Source organism: Sapajus apella, unplaced genomic scaffold (assembly GCF_009761245.1).
Source record: "Sapajus apella isolate SASKATOON/1434 unplaced genomic scaffold, GSC_monkey_1.0 scaffold69, whole genome shotgun sequence".
Taxonomy (NCBI): Eukaryota; Metazoa; Chordata; class Mammalia; order Primates; family Cebidae; genus Sapajus; species Sapajus apella.
The window spans coordinates 572,460-585,703 of record NW_022437009.1 but is presented as its reverse complement, the minus strand read 5'-3'; the positions used below and the strand labels follow the sequence as shown (position 1 = coordinate 585,703).

General features: G+C 43.0%; 1 pseudogene across 1 annotated transcript; it reads right to left on the bottom strand.

Moving 5' to 3' along the window:
* Positions 1–4,911: 4,911 nt before the first annotated feature.
* LOC116531198 lies at positions 4,912–7,868 on the bottom strand (annotated as a pseudogene). Its single transcript, XR_004260311.1, has 2 exons — positions 5,848–7,868; positions 4,912–5,550 (listed from the first exon to the last, which is right to left on the bottom strand). The product of XR_004260311.1 is annotated as a ubiquitin carboxyl-terminal hydrolase 1 pseudogene (transcript).
* Positions 7,869–13,244: the final 5,376 nt, after the last annotated feature.

The following is a 13,244-nucleotide window of genomic DNA, read 5'->3' as shown; positions in this document are numbered from 1 at the left end:
AGGCTGGATGAGAAAGCCAACTTACATCCTCAGGATGGACAGCAGCAGGTAGAGTAATTTGATCCTTGAAGGGGAGTCACCGGGTGGAGGTTGTGACTCTCTTCAAAAGAATGAGGCAGGTTCCTGGAGGTGAACTCAGCACCAAGCTGACTTCAGGGAAAACCATCAACCTACTTTCCTTCCTGTCTTTTTTTCTCCATCCATTCATTCCTCCTTCCTTCCACTCTCTGGCCTCTGCTTTTCTCTCTCTCTCTCTTTCTCTCTCTACCTCACTATCTTCAACCATCAGAATGGAGTCCTGATGATGGAGCCTGAAACATACTTTATTAAAGGGACAGTGAGAGCTCAGAGGACCAGCAGGAAACCTGAGAACCAGGCTATAAAAAGAAGAAAAATAAAGAGACAATTCAGATAAACACTGTCAACAGCACCATGACCTGCTGCCCCTGGACACTGTTACATTAAGAATCTTGAGATGGGGAGATTATTATGTTGCAGGAGCCAGAATGAATTGAATCAGTGCTTCTCCTTGAATCTCTCATCTCACATCAAACATTGGAGTAGCTGTTTCTGATTGGCCAGGCTTTGGTAATATACCCACATCTTACCACTAAAGAAACAGAGAAAGCAAGCATGTGTTCCTAAAAGTCTCAAAACGATGAAAATGGCTCATACATGGGAGCTTCAGAAAGAAGGCAGCTTTGATATGTCAAAGCACCCTCATATGTCCAATGCTCTACAGTCACACCTGTGGGGAGCATTATAAACCCTGTGCCTGGGCTCCCCCAATTCTGTTCCAAACAGACAACCATGCACAACCCATCCTTATGCACTACCAGATATTACAATGCTCTAGGCAGAGGGTGAGGGTTTAGACCACATGTATAGAGATACCTCGGATAATCTTCAGTGTCACTTTGATGATTTACAATGACAATGGAAAATACTGAAGTACATATTCCTGGGAAAAGAGCGATTGTTCTGAAGCCTTGATTACAAATAGCTGCCAGAACTGGCTTTAAATCATCTTGATCTATCAATAACCACTGTGTGAGTCCCCTATTGCTGCTGTAACAAATTCCCGCAAACAGCATCTTCAAATAACACAAGTTAATGATCTTATGGTTCTGACAATGCAAAGGCCAAGATGAGTCTCACTGCACTGAAGTGAAGGTGTCGCTGACAGGTTTGTGTTCCTTTCTGGAGGCTGTAGGGAGACTGTGTCCTTGCCTTTCCAACATGCAGAGTTTGTCCTCATTCCTCAGCTAGGACCCCTCTCACCTTCGGTGGCGGCCACGGACACTCAGATTATTCTCACACCACGTCATCCTGACACAGACTCCCTGCCCTCCCCCTCTCACGCACACACACCCTTGTGATGACACTGGATCCTCTAGAATATTTTCCCCATCTCAGTATTCTTAATAACTCCTTCAAAGTCTCTTTTGTCATGTAAAGTAACATATTCACAGGTTCCAGGGATTAAAAACGGACACCTTTTGGGCAGCTTATTCTGCCTACCACAGCCACTCACCTCCGTGAACACATTTATGCAAGGCCTTCAGTCAATGCTAGCCCCTCACGTCTGAAAGTCAGGGAGTTGAAAGCAACTCACCCAAGGAGCAGCTTCGAGTGCCAAGCAGTCAACTCAGACATGGGAACATGAAGTTCCCATGTCTGAGTCATTTCACCATGTTAAGACTTTTAGGAACACATGTTTGCTTTCTTGTGGTAAGATGTGGGTATGTTGCCAAAGCCAGGCCAATCAGAAGCAGCTACTCCAATGGCTGACACCATCTCACCTATGTCTCTGCCCTCTACCAGCCCCTGAACCCCACCCTGCCCACAAATTCTACATAAGACCAGCAGCCCCGTCTGCTCAGAGACAGCGATCAGCATAGTTTTCCCTTTGAGAACCAATCAATTAAGACTTGTGCTTATTAATGCAGAAATTATGAGGCAGTCTCATTTGACAAAATGCTCAATATTACATATACATAATTACCAAGAAAAGGAGAAAGAAAAAAAATCGAAGGAAAGGCAAAATAGAAAGACTCTGCACGTGCCAGTACAGAGGCATCTGGATCACAGAGAGGAGGAGAAACTCTCGCTGGAAAATCCTGAGGACCCAGTGCCCGTGAGGCTCCCAGGGACCAGAGCTGGGAGCTACCGACACCTGAATGGGGAGCAGCCTGAGGGCCAGTGAGAAGTGAAGGTTATATCCTCCCAAAATGTACGTGTTGACATTCTAACTCCCAGTGCAACTTACACAGAGATGAGGCCTTTAAGGAAGTGACGAAGGCTAGATGAGATCATAAGCAGGGGGACTGATCTAAGAGGATTAGTGTCCTTCTAATAGGAGGACCAGGGAGCGTGTTCACCCCCTCTCCTGCTCCCCCAAATAATACACAGGGAGAGAAGGCCATGTAGGGACAGAGGGTCAGTGGTCATCTGCAAGCCAGGAAGAGAGCTCTCACTAGAATCCAATCTGGATCTTGCACTTCTTGACTCCAGAATTGTGAGAAAATATTTTTGTTTTGGGAGGTCAAGGTGGGAAGAGCACGAGGTCAAGAGATAGAGACCATCCTGACCAACATGGTGAAACACCATCTTTACTAAAAACACAAAAATTAGCTGGGCGTGGTGGTACGTGCCTGTAGTCCCAGCTACTCGGGAGGCTGAGGCAGGAGAATTGCTTGAACCCAGGAGGCAGAGTTGCAGTGAGCTGAGATCGCGCCACTGCACTCCAGCCTGGCACCTGGTGACGAAGCAAGACTGTCTCAAAAAAAAAAAAATGTAATTTAAACCACCCTGTTGATGGTATTCAGTTATGGCTGCCTGAGCTCATGGTACAGGGGGTTTCTTATCCCGTAACTTAAGCAGCTTCTCCTACCTTTCTGGAATCGCCTCAATTTTGTTTAATTCCTGTAATCAAAACCCATACCTGCTTTACCCTTGTTAAGGCCGATCTTTGCCTTTAGAAGGACTGATCATCTAGTTTGGGGCTTCATAGCTTAACAGGTCGCAAGAAAAAATGATTTGGAATGGGAAATTTTCTTCAATTTTATTTTTGGAAAGAGTTTGACGTGTGACTTGAGAGATTGGATTCAGATTCTGCATGGGGACTCCGTGACTTCATGTGGCCTGCTTTTCCTGGGAGATTCTGGACTCTCTGGAACCAAAAGACAAAAGTTTGGCTGTAGGTGCAGGACCTGCACCGGCCCTGGAAGACACAGCGGAAAACGAAGGCATCAAAGAGGAATGGGAGGAGGGTGAGAGGTTGTTCTTGTGAGAAGGAAAGTGACTAGGGAATCAGAGATTGTGTGTGTGTCCAGGATGCGGTCAGTGAGGTTTCGGAGAGAGGAGCCACCTTCTTTGGCTGAGAACGCAGCCACCTTGGTTTCGGGCTCCAGTCACTGTCCTGTCCACCTCCTCCTTATTCTGCCTGCCACTCCCCATCCCTCCCCACTGTCCTCTCAAGCCTTTGGGTCACCACTCCTCCTCCCTCTCCCGGCTCTTCCTCCCCCATCGTCACCTCCTCCCCGCTTCCTTCAAGCACGGAGGATGCAGGTCAACACCGGTCTGAGAAGCTGAGGGAAGGTTTTACACCATCAGGAGAAGCACAGGTAGATTTCTGTGAGGTCAGAACCTGTTTTTGAAGAGACCAGGTAGGAGGGCTCCATCTGTAGGGCTGAGCCTCCACGGCCAACCCTTGCAGCACGAGCCTTAGGCCAAATTTGGATACGGTGTGGCCAAAAGTCAGGAACCACCAGTCTCGGGCCTCCCAGGAACTTGAATATTCCAGGTGCCTGGCTTCTCTACAGGGGAGTTCCAAGGGCAGAACCATGGTGCTCCCTTGCGGTCCTTTGCGGCAATGCAGGTGGCTCCCCAGGGTGCCAGGCATTAGGAGCAGCACAATCATGTACAGGAAAGAAATTTCTGGAAGGCTAGAGCAAGAGGGCCTGAAGTTTTGCCGGTTTGTCCTTACATAATACTTAATAGTTTCGCTGACTTTTCATTCATTCAGCCAAGTCTTCTAGTAATTCCTCTGTATTTAACAGCCAAAGTTACTCGTGTAAATCCTTAAATACCTGAGTGTAGAAGCAGAGCTGATTCCACCTCACTGTTGAGGTAGGGCATGTCTCCACCCAAGGCACGAGGCTGCTAAGGGTTTTGTGGTTGTTATTGTTGAGGTTGTTGTTGGTGGCGGTTGTGATGATAGTGGTTAAGTTTTTGTTCTTGTCATTGTTTTCATTTTTCCATACTTTAAATTTTTTGTTGGTATTTGACATAATTTTACATATTTACGTGGTACGGTATGATGTTTCAATACATATATACATAGTTTAATGATCAAATGGGAATAATTACCATGGCCATCGCCTTAAATATTTATCATTTCTTTGTGCTAACAATATTCAGAATCTTTGCTTCTAGCTATCTTAAACAATATGTTGTTATTTTCTTCTTCCTTCCTTCCTTCCTTTCTGAGGTGGAGTATGGCTCTGTCACCCAGACTGGAGTGCATTGGCGTGATCTCGGCTCACTGCAACCTCTGCCTCCCAGGTTCAAGCAATTCTCTGCCTCAGCCTCCTAAGTAGCTGGAATTACAGGGGCCCGCCACCATGCCCGGGTAATTTTTGTATTTTTAGTGGAGACAGGGTTTCACCATCTTGGCCAGGCTGGTCTTGAACTCCTGACCTCATGATCCACCCACCACGGGCTCCCAAAGAGCTGGGATTACAGGCGTGAGCCGCCGCGCCTGCCCACGTTATTTGCTATAGTCCCTCTACTGTGTATGTAACAGAACAGCACAACTTATTCTTCTTGTTGAACTGTAAGTTCATACCCATTGATGAACCTTTCCTAGTTTTCTCCTCTCTCTTATACTGTTTTACTCCTTTTGTTGTTGTTGTTAAACAGTTTAAATTTTATTGACCTCCCAGTTTTTAAAAAAAGTTAAATTTAAGGTCACACCTCTAAATTTTATGTACTATATACAGATCGTGCAGAATATGAGTTAAAGAGATACAAATTAGTCCATGCCAAAAAAGATGTACTAGAGTACAGAATCATCTTCATAAATACATATAAAATTCTTGTGAAGATAGAAGGGAACTGTTCAGGTTTTCTGAGACACTTTTCTAAGTGATTCAAGGCACAAAATGTACAACATTGTCAATACACACATTCTAGACTTTGTGCCCCTGACATGGGCCAAATATTTAGCTTCAGGACTCTTATAAAACTAAATGTACTGAATGAGATTCTGCTTCTTGGGTGAAAAACCACAGGACCTATAAACATCATGTAGATAATTACTGCAAAGTATGGAGAATACAAATACAAGCACTTTATTTTAAAAAGCAAACACAAAAGATTGGTGTAAATCCAAAAGTGTTTAAATGTGTCCGTTTTAGATAATTTAATTAAGAACTTATACAAGTTTGTTCCCAGAAGCTAACGCATCACTAGTTTCTACTGAGGAAAATGAATTCTAAAAATTAACATGGTTTTCAGTAATTCAAATTTCACTATTTATAGAAAAACCTAAGCCGGGCGCGGTGGCTCACGCCTGTAATCCCAGCACTTTGGGAGGCCGAGGCGGGTGGATCACGAGGTCAGGAGATCAAGAACATCCTTGTCAACATGGTGAAACCCCGTCTCTACTAAAAATACAAAAAATTAGCTGGGCATGGTGGCACGTGCCTGTAGTCCCAGCTACTCCGGAGGCTGAGGCAGGAGAATTGCCTGAACCCAGGAGGCGGAGGTTGCGGTGAGCCGAGATCGCGCCATTGCACTCCAGCCTGGGTAACAAGAGCGAAACTCCTTCTCAAAAAAACAAACCTAGAGAGACCAATAATATCCAATAGCTTCAAAAGATAAAGACTCTTTGATGTAACCAACTGTACCGATGTTTGTGTGGGTATGTTTAAACATACACAAGGAAAATACACTCACTCTATAATTTCTTATAAAATAGCAAGTAAGGAGTAGAAGTAGGAGATGCAGAAGGGGAAAGGGAATTCAGAAAGTCCTTCTCTTCAGTAACTTTCACTTCAGAATCATCAAAAAGCAACCACTTCCCCTCATACTCTTTCAAGCTTTGCACTACATAGGAAATTTTATTCTCAAATCCACTAATACTAATGCCTGTTTGGTCACTGGATTCCTTGTTTCTATCTGATTCGTGGGTCCCATTAGCATCGTTAGTCTCAGAATTTCTATTTTCAGCAAATGCTGTGCTGGCAACCTTATCAGGGTTAGAGGCTTTGCTGTATAACTCATAACCTGCTTTACTCTTTTGTCCTCCAAGAAGTCCAATAGCTTCTACATTTTTTTTTGTTTGAAACTTTTCTTGGCTGTGTATTTCCACCAACTCTAATCGACACTTCTTCATCATCGTAATTCTCAACCACACCCCTTGCTTCCTCCTCATTCAATAGTTCTGGCTTACCTATTTCACACATTTGGTCAACCACAAAATTTCCTTTATCTAGCTCTAAACTATTAAGGTCAGTGACTTTAACAGAAGCAGTGTAATGCCCACTACTAATTGTAATGCCACTATGCATCACAACCGCAAACAATCCATAGCTGTCGTTAGGTGGTTTTGTGCTCCATTCTTCTAGTGACAGTTTAAGAGGTGTCAGTAAAGGAGTGTTGATCTTGGGAAGTCCACCACCATAACAATCAAACTCCAAACCACTAGCAGCAAAGCACTTCAAATGAATAGTTATAACTTCAGGCATTTTGTCAAACAAAAGACTTCGTTCAGCTTCAGTATAATGATGGCAGTTTTCACAGAAATATTTATCTTCTCCTACGATCCTTTCTACTGAAGCAAATTGTGAAATTGCCCATCTCAGGGTCTTCATTTCCATTTTTGGCTCTGGAGAAATTTCAGAACTCTCCTCTGCTTTGGAAAACTCATCTTCTTGTACCGGCACACTGATGTCTTGAAAATCTTCTCTTCTTTCTGTTAAATTTTCACATTCCAAGCAACGAGGCCTTCATACCAGCTGACCTTGAAATAATTTCTCCACTAGCTCAAAACCAATTTGTTCCTCACCTTTGTTTATGGATTTAACTTCATTAATATTTACAGGTATAACAGTATTTCCTGGAGATTCAAGTCCATTAGTTGTGTTAACAGTTGATTTCTTTTGTGAAGCTCTTGCACTCTCATTTTCAGAAATATACTTGGGAATTATTTTAGGAGGAATCTCTAATGTATCACTTGTAGGTTTTCTTTTTGATCTAGTTTGTCTCTGGTTCTCTTCCAATGACTGGTGTTCCTTGGAGACTTTAACTTTTTTTTTCATTTTACCAAATTCAGTGTCGTTTTTTCTTTTCCCATTTCCTTTTGGGAGTTTTTCTTTAAAGTCCTCAGAACGCCTCATACCGTCCATGTGCGTGCTGTTAACGCCACTCATTTCCTCTTTCTGATGATGTATTTCTTCTACCTCAGTAGAGAATTCTGCCACATTTTTTACTTCTTCTTTTCTTAGGAGTTGGCATGTTTCTTGAATGTTTCCCGAAACACACTGTAATACTTCGTGTGCATCATGCTGTAGATGTCCTTCGCACACAGGGCTGAATTCCCTGAGCGTGTTAAGCAGCCGCCTTGGCCGAGCGGCAGGTTCATCAGTGTGTTTCTCTGTCTTTCGCGTCTCTGCAACGTGGAGACTGGAACCGGCGATTTCAAAGGACGCCGCGTTCAGCTGCGGCGCTGGCGCGGGCGGAGGCCGGATCGCGGGGGTCCTGAGACAGGAAAAAGCGCGAGTTCCCCTCGGTGGCGGGGCGCGAAGGACCCTCGCGGTTCCGGCGCTCGCGAGCGGGGTGCTGCTGCTTGCGCTCCCGGGCATCCCGGGGCGGGCGCGGACGGGCGCCGCTCAGCTCCGGGGATGCAGTTGGTGCCGGTCCCAGGCGGGACCGCGCGGTGGCCGGGTTCCCGCTCGTGGGAGCGGGTGGTCACTGCCCCGAGTGGAGGGCGATCCGACCGGACTTTCCTGGGTCCGGGGGCCCGGCGGGCTCGGAGCAGGGACTCGCCTGTCGCACCCACACTCATTCGGGTTGGACTCGCCGGCGTCACCGCCGTGGATCTCGCTTTTGGCCATGACCAGATATAATCGGTGATTACAACTTTTCCTTATAAATTTGTTCTTGACAACTCCTTGGGATTTGAAGAAAAAGATGCCTGGTGTCATACCTACTGAAAGTAATGGACTTTCCAGAGGTAGCCCATCAAAGAAAAACAGACTTTTTTTTTTTCATGTATTTATTTTATTGCATTTTAGGTTTTGGGGTACATGTGAAGAACATGCAAGATTGGTGCATAGGTACACACGTAGCAGTGTGATTTGCTGCCTTCCTCCCTATCACCTACATCTGGCATCTCTCCCCATGCTATCTCTCCCCAGCTCCCCACCGCGCACCGTCCCTCCCCTATTTCCCCCCAACTGACCCCAGTGTGTAGTGCTCCCCTCCCTGTGTCCATGTGTTCTCATTGTTCAACACCCGCCTGTGAGTGAGAACATGCGGTGTTTGATCTTCCGCTCTTCTGTCAGTTTGCTGAGAATGATGGTTTCCAGGTTCATCCATGTCCCTACAAAGGACACAAAACAGACTTTCTTTAAAGTTTTTTCAAAAGAAAGAAACTAAGAGAGCTTCCGATTTCACAAATTCTCAAGAAAATGAAGAAAAACCTTCTGAATATAGAGCATCTGAAATCGATCGTTGTTCCTGCAGCACAGTCTTCACCTATAAACTGTGAGAAGAGAGAAAACTTGTTACCATTTGTGGGACTGAATAATCTCGGCACTACCCGTTATCTTAATAGTATACTTCAGGTATTATGTTTTGGTCCTGGTTTTAAATCTGGAGTGAAGCACTTATTTAATATTATTTCAAGGAAGAAAGAAGCTCTAAAGGATGACGCCAATCAAAAAGACAAGGGAAATTGCACAGAAGATTCTTTGGCAAGTTATGAATTGATATGCAGTTTACAGTCCTTAATCATTTCGGTTGAATAGCTCCAGGCTAGTTTCCTCTTAAATCCTATTTTACTCCTTTATGAAATTAACCTTTTTCAATTTCATATATGAGTGAGATGCAACATTTGTCTTTCCATTCCTGGATATTTCACTTAACATAATGTCTTTCAGGTTCATCCACATTGCCACAAATGACAGGATTTACTTCTGTTTTGTGGCTGAATAACATTCCACTGTATATATACACCACATTTTCTTTATGTCTATCTTTAGATGGACATTTAGGGTGATTTCATACCTTGGTTATTGTGAATAGTGCTGCAAGAAACAATGGTGTGCAGGTGTCTCTTCCACATACTGATTTCATTTCCTTGGATAGACATCAAGTATGGAAGTGCTGAGTCATAGGGTAGCTCTAGTTTTAATTTTTTGAGAAACCACCATATTGCTTTCCAAATTGGATGTACTAATTTACATTCTCACAAACAATATACGTAAGTTACCTTTTCTCAACATCCTTGCCAGCATTTGTTATTATTTCTTTTTTTGTTTTGCTTTGTGACAATAACCATTCTAACTGGGGTAAGGTGATAGCTCATCATGGTTTTTATTTGCATTTCTCTGATGATTAGTAATGTTGAGCATTTTTTCATACCTGTTGGCTATTTGTATGTCTTTTTTTTTTGAGACAGAGTCTCACTTTGTCGCCCAGGCTAGAATGCAGTGGCGCAATCTTGACTCACTGCAAACTCCGCCTCCTGTGTTCAAGCGATTCTCCTGCCTCAGCTTCTTGAGTAGCTGGGACTACAGGCGTTTTTAGTAGAGATGGGGTTTTACCATGTTGGCCAGGCTGGTCTCGAACTCCTGAACTTAAGTGATCCGCCTGTCTTGGCCTCTCAAAGTGCTGTGATTACAGGCATGAGCCACTGTGCGTCTGGCCCTGTATGTCTTCTTTTAAGAATTTCTGTTCAGGTCTTTTGCTCATAAGATCATTTGGGGTTTTTTTTTGCTATTAAGTTTCTTATATATTATATTTATTAACTCCTTATCAGATGCAGAGCTTGAAAAGACTTTCTCCCATTCTGTAAGTTGTTGCTTCACTTTATTAATCCTTTCCCTCAGTGTGCTAAAGCTTTTTAGATGTCCTTTTAATTTCTTCATTGATCCATTTGTTGTTCCTGACCGTGTTGTTTAATTTCTGTGAATTTGAACAGTTTCCAAAACTTCTCCTGTTATTGACTACTAGTTTTGTTGCATGTGATCAGAAAGACACTTGATAACAATTTCAGTTTTTAAATATTTGTTAAGACTTGTTTTGTGGCCTAACATACGGTCTGTCCTGGAAAACATTCCAGGTATGTTGAGAGGAATCTGTATCCTGCATCCATTGGGTGGAAAGTTCTGTAACTGTCTGTAAGGTACATTCAGTCTAGGGTCCAGATTAACGCCAATGTTTCTTTATTGATTTTCTGCCCGGATGATCTGTTTGTTGCTGGAAGGAGGGTATTGAAGTCCCCTACTGTTGGTGTATTGGAGTCAATCTCTCCCTTTAGGTCTGTTAATATTTGCTTTATATAGTTGGGTGCGCCAATGTTGGGTGTACAAGCATTTACGATGGTTATATTTTCTTACTGTATTGATGCATTTATCATAATGTAATGAATGGCCTTCTTGGTCAGTTAAATTATTTTTACTTAAAGCCTAATCTTATCTGACATAAAAATAGCTAGTTGTGCTCTTTTGTGTCCATATCCATAGCACATCTTTTTTTATCCCTCCATTTTTAGTCTATCTACATTTTTAAAGGGGACTTACTGCCATCTTGTTACTTGTTTCCTGGTAGTTTTGAAACTCCTCATTTCCTTTTTTCCTTTCTTATTGTGTTCCTTTATGGTTGAGTGATTTTTCCTGATAGTATGTTTTAATTCTTTGCTTTTTATTTCTAGTGTGTCTATCATAGGTTTTTTCTTTGTGGTGAGCATGAGGCTTACAGAAAAAAATGTCTTATGCTTGTAAATTATTTTAATCTGATACCAACTTAACTATGATTGCAAAGAAAATAATTGAAACAAACAATGACAACAGAACCTTAAAAACTCTGTACGTCAACTCCATCTTCCGCTCCATATTTTGACTGTTAGATGATGTCTCAATTTATATCTTTTTAAAACTTCCTAGCTCTTAATAAATTTCTGTAGTTATTATTTTTAATAATTATATCTTTTAGTTTTTATACTAAAGGTATGGGAGGTTTACACACCACAGTCACATTATTAGATAAACTGGATTTGTCTGTATACTGACTTTTACCAGTTAGTGTCATAGCTTCAGATGCTTTCTTGCTACAAGTTAATGAACTTTTGTTTCAGACTGAGGAACTCAGCATTTCTTGTAAGACAGATCTGATGGAGATAAATTCCTTTAGCTTCTATTTGTATGGGAAGGTCTTTACTTTTCCTTCATGTTTGAAGGATAGCTTTCACCAGGTACAATATTCTCACTGGACAGTTATTTTTCCTTCAGCATTTTGTATATGTCACCTCACTGCCTCCTGGCCTGTAGCTGTCCACTGAGAAATCTGCCACAAGATGTATTGAAACTACTTTAGGTCAGGTGCGGGGGCTCATATCTGTAATCCCAGCTCTTTGGGAGGCCGAGGTGGGCAGATCACAAGGTCAGGAGTTCGAGACCAACCTGGCCAACATGGTGAAACCCTGTCTCTACTAAAAATACAAAAATTAGCCAGGCATGGTGGTACACACCTCTCATCCCAGCTACTCAGGAGGGTGAGGCAGGAGAATTGTTTGAACTCTAGAGGTGGAAGTTTCAGTAAGCAAAGATAGTGCCACTGCACTTCAGCCTGGGCAACAGAGCAAGACTCCGTCTCAGGAAAAAAGAAAAGAAAGGAAAAAAGGAAGCAAGGAAGGGAAGGAGGGAGGGAGGAAGGGAGAAAAAGAAGAGGGAGAGACAGGGAGGGAGGGAGGAAGTACTTTATATGTTATTTGCTCTTCTCTTGCTGTTTTTAGGATCCTCTCTTTGTCCTTCATCTTTAAGTATTATATGACTTGGGGCAGGTTAATATGGATTGAATCTGTTTAGTGATCTTTGATTTTTCTGTGCCTGGATATTATATCTTTCTCTATGTTTAGCAAGTTTTCTGTTATTAATATTATTTCTTTGAGGAAGCTTTCTTTATTTTTTATTTATTTTTATTTTTTTATAAAGATGGGCTTTCACCATGTTTGTCAGGCTGGTCTTGAACTCCCGACCTCAGGTGATCCGCCCGCCTTGGCCTCCAAAGTGCTTGGATTACAGGCGTGAGCCACCATGCCCGTCCTGAAGAAACTTTCTACTCTTTTCTCCTTCTCAACCCCCTGTTTAAGGCCAAAGAATCTCTGATTTTCTCTTTTGAGGCACTCTTCTAGGTCTCTTAAGCATTCTGTGTTTTTTCTTATTATTCTGACCATATTTTCAAATAGCTTGTTTTCATGCTAATTCTTTCTTCTGCTTGATCAGTTCTACTGAGATCCACTAATGCATTCTCCAGCTCCAGGATTTTTTTTTTTCTGTTACTTCAGTATCCCTGTTAAGTTTATCTGATATATTTCTGAATTGTTTCTCTGTTTTCTTGAAGCTCGCTGAGCTTTCTCAAAATAGTTACTCGGAATTCCCTGAGAGGTTACATATCTCCATCTCTCCCGGGTTGGTTACTGGTGCCTAAATTGGTCCATTTGATGAGGTCATATTAACGTAAATGTTCTTGATGCTGTTGATGTTTGTCAATATCTGGGCATCGAAGGATAAGGTATTTATTCCAGCCTTTGTAGTCAGGTCTCATTTGTACCTGCCGTTCAGAGGGCCTTCCAGGAATTCAAAGTGGGCTGATTAGTTCCCCAAGCCAGTGGTCACTGCAGCCATTTTTGTACTACAGGACACCCTAGGCCCAGGTACACTGCAATCCTTACAGATTCCTAGGTCCCCAGCCCTGTTGGACTTGGGGAATATCAGGGATTGTTCTCTGGGTTCCCAGGCAAAGCCCCTAGCTTACTTTCCTCTCTTTCCCCCAGGCAAAAGGAATCTCTCTCCAGACTGCACTGCCTGGAGTATGGGGAGGGGTGATGTAAGGATTCCCAGAGCTGCTGCAGCTGCTGCTGTCATACTGGGTCTTCCAGACCTATGCGGCATCAGGGCATACCCAAGGATGTGGTTACTATAGCCTGCCTGCTCCTGAAATTTATTTGAAGCCCA